At 39.8% G+C, this 3,290-nt stretch overlaps 1 protein-coding gene across 1 annotated transcript in view; it reads right to left on the bottom strand.

The window, feature by feature from the left end:
- Window positions 1–3,290, bottom strand: part of epha7 (eph receptor A7) — a gene marked incomplete at its 5' end in the record, with an annotated part of 176,149 nt that overhangs the window by 37,270 nt on the left and 135,589 nt on the right.

Below are 3,290 nucleotides of genomic sequence, written 5' to 3'. Positions count from 1 at the left end.
TGGGGGTGGGGGGAGGACCAGGGAGGATGATTCAACCACTCAACCATTAGATGTCGCTGAAAACAACAAATCCTACACACTGTGCCTTTAAATGAGCTCAGGAGCTACCGGTTGGAGACCCCTGCGTTAGAGACTAGTTGTAGAACATTTGTAAAGGGACTCCCCAAAATGTACTATAAATATAATAATAAAAAAAAATACTAAAGACTTGCCTTTTTTCATTTTAAAAGTCAACTCTACAGATTAACTTGAGAATGCAGGAGTGGCTGCCACGCTGGGCACAAAGTGGGCAACGTGATGCAGAATTTTTTCAGTCATGCACACAAAAACAAGTTATTTTAGAAACTACCCATATTTATTAAGTTAAAAAACGCGTAATTATCAAGTGACTGAAAAATAAATTAACAAATAAATAGCCACAGAATTCAACATTTAATATCTGTTATTTCACTTTCACCAATATAACCAGCTGCTGCGGTTCAGCAGAATATTAAATGCTTTTTTATTTAGAACTAAAAAATTTTTTACGTGTCAAATCTAACATTAAAAAGTTCTCCTTTGGTAAAATAACTTAACATTAAATACGTCTCATAAAAAAACATGAAACCCACAAACAGCTGAATAGAGTCTAAGACAGCTCAGGTTTACTTCTGTTTCGACAGAACCTCTCTCTGTTCTCAGAGCTTTATTAAAACCAGACAAAGTGTTTTCATTGTTTCTAAAGGACTATTTGATTCTGGACACACAACAATAAAATCTTGTGTGTGTCTCACTCAGCTCACTGCATGAAGACATGAAGTGGTGTATGCATGTACTCCTACACGTCCAGTCCATCATGTGCTGACAAAACGTATAAAAATATTGTTCTCCACRTTTATACATAATAATAATGTTCTGCACTAAACTTTAAACTAAACCTCACATTTTTTTCCATTTGGAGGACGTTGGTGTTTCAGYGAGCCCCATCGCTACAGCTTCCCTGTTTTGAATAAAATAAATAATTGAATGTGTGGAGAGGYAAGCCCACCCTCTGCGTGCTCGTTACCTGATGACAGCAGGTACAGGAAGCCAAAGTACCCCAGAAACACCCAAATGAGCAAACTCCGTGAAATTTCTCGTTTTATACTGGAWTCCATTTTGTTTGATAAATTTTGCCCAGACTATCCGGACTGCAGACATCATACATGGGTAGAATTAAAATGTAAAGTTCAGAATAAAAAATAGAAAATGCAAAATTTAGGGAAAAAAAAGATGGAATTTGGAGAAAAGGGGATTTCTTAAGGCCCTGCACATAAACCCAGACACGTCTCACTGCTCATTTGGTTGCAAACACTCAGAATACAGTGTAACGGCAAAATCTGCCAATTTTCTTCTAATTTACTCACAATTTCGAGTCGTAGGCCACAGGCTTCTAGCATCTATTTGTTTACAGTTGTGTACACTTGTGTGTAGCAGGTATTTAAGTAGAAAACAGGAACCCTTCCAAGGTCATCAGCTTCCAACTAGGGAAGAAACTACTCAACAATAAGCTGTCGGGGGTCAGAAGCCTTAATTTATATCATCATTTCTCAGATGGAAACACCAGTTTAGGTTTTTAGCTTTAATGTTTCTCTTTTGTTTGATTCTTTAACAATTGGTACAGTACACGTGAGTATTCTATCTATGAATACCTGAAGTCGTGTTAAACAGGATTATTTAAAGAATTAATGTGATTTATTAATTAATTAATGTCCAATTTTTGTTGTTTCAGCCTCGCTCTTGGTGACAAGTTCCAGTTGAGGAGCTTTTTCTGACCGAACACCTACCACCCACAGCCCTCCTGAAACGAGAAAAGAGAAACAACTCGGAGCAGCGTCTTCCTGTCATCTTAGTTTATTTTCAAAGGATTATGAATAAAAAGCTCCCCACCATGTTGGACCATSACACCGATGAAATAAAGATCCTGGGCTGCAGGATTAGCAGCAGGACATGTCTGTGTTTCATTAGAGGGGTTTAGCTGCAGGACTTGGCAGGAGGAAAGTAAACTTTAATTTACCCATGGCAACACAGTCGAGACAACGGTTCTAAATCATCAAACCGAAGCAGAGATTAGTGCTTGTTGAGATACTTTCTCTGTTTTTTAAATGTTTGTTGTTCTAACGCTTACAATACATGAGCTTTACCAATAGAGACAATAGATTATAGAGGTTAAAGCTTGATTTATAGTAAATAAGACGGTCCATTCTCATGTCTCATTTACACAGGTTTCTACTCTCACCACATGCTGAAACAATGGTGTGTTTACTGTCCTCAGTCAAAAACAGCTTTTTGTGTGGAGCATTGTGTGATTGGTCAGAACTTTGTGTTTGTTTCTGCTGCAATCAGCTGATCTCTGAACAGTCAGCTGATTGGTGAACAGCTTCTGCTGCCGAGGCTGTGAGAAAATACAGCAAACATTACAACTGTTCACGTAAAAACAATAAAGAACTCAGACAACTTTGTGCATGATGAGACAGCGTGGAGACACAGGCGTCTAACTACACATCCAATGCATTCGAATGCCCCCCGCGTCAACATATTGATGCTTGGTCAGGTAGCCGTCTGCGTCCACATTCGGACGTGCTGGGCAGCACCCTGTGCGTCCGTTCTTTACGAGATGAAGCGGAGGAGGACAAGCGCATTGTCATATTTTTTTACGAGTAGGAAATGCGCAAAATTAACCATCCCAAACCCTAAATTTAACTTCTATTAGCTTTATACAGACTATCCCTGACCACAGACCCTAAAATTAACCATTAACCCTGATCCCTCATATTAACCATTTTTTAATGTAGAGAATTTGCGAGAACTAACCGCCGCAGAGCCTAAATTGAACCTATATTAGTTATACAGCCTATTCATGACCCCAGTATCTCAAATTAACCATGAATCCTGATCCCTCAGGACCCAAAGACCCCTAAGTGACGCAACCCGGAAAAGCAGCGGGCGGCAAGGATGGATGCGAGGGGGGTACCCGACGTGTCAAAACTGGACGCAGACGGTCCCTGCCCAAGCGTCAATATGTTGATGAGTCTGACATGAGAATGTGTTATCACATCTGTGCTGAGCAGAAGGGCGGGGACCTCAGTTCTGCACCATCTGCTGGAAACTTTACTAAACTAGATACCGCATAGCGGTAACATAATGACCCCCGTATGCACAAATGCACCAGAACTCAGATTTTTTTATTCCCCTTTTTTAAAGAAGTTTTTATACCTAATAAATGTCATGCTACTAGGTGCATCCTAAAATTGTAGTGGTTTGGGTGGGGG

This window comes from Austrofundulus limnaeus, unplaced genomic scaffold, assembly GCF_001266775.1.
Source record: "Austrofundulus limnaeus strain Quisiro unplaced genomic scaffold, Austrofundulus_limnaeus-1.0 Scaffold210, whole genome shotgun sequence".
Lineage (NCBI taxonomy): Eukaryota > Metazoa > Chordata > Actinopteri > Cyprinodontiformes > Rivulidae > Austrofundulus > Austrofundulus limnaeus.
Note: the sequence above shows the minus strand (reverse complement) of the source record. Positions and strands in the feature narration are given on the sequence as shown.